Raw genomic sequence first — 352 nt, 5'->3', positions numbered from 1 at the left:
AATAGTATACAAGATCTTTATTAATACATAGATAAGTTTGTAAAAGCGACCACTTCAAACGAACTTTCAACATTAAAAAAAAAAATTAGTTTACTGGTACAAATATCTGCTTTTTCTGTACAGTGGCTTGAGTGAATCAGCTCTGCTTGATTATAAAAAAGAACTTTAAACTTTGGAAGTTATAGAGAGAAAATATGTAGCTACAAATGAGACATATATAAAACTAATAAAACTGTTAATCTTGGAAGTATAATACGGATAAAGCAGTAAAGAGTGAATTCGGTATTTGACATAAAACATGTTGAAATAAGGCAATATATGAAAATAAGAATAAATAGAATAATTAATATCA

This window comes from Penaeus monodon, chromosome 20 (genome assembly GCF_015228065.2).
Source record: "Penaeus monodon isolate SGIC_2016 chromosome 20, NSTDA_Pmon_1, whole genome shotgun sequence".
Classification (NCBI taxonomy): domain Eukaryota; kingdom Metazoa; phylum Arthropoda; class Malacostraca; order Decapoda; family Penaeidae; genus Penaeus; species Penaeus monodon.
Note: the sequence above shows the minus strand (reverse complement) of the source record.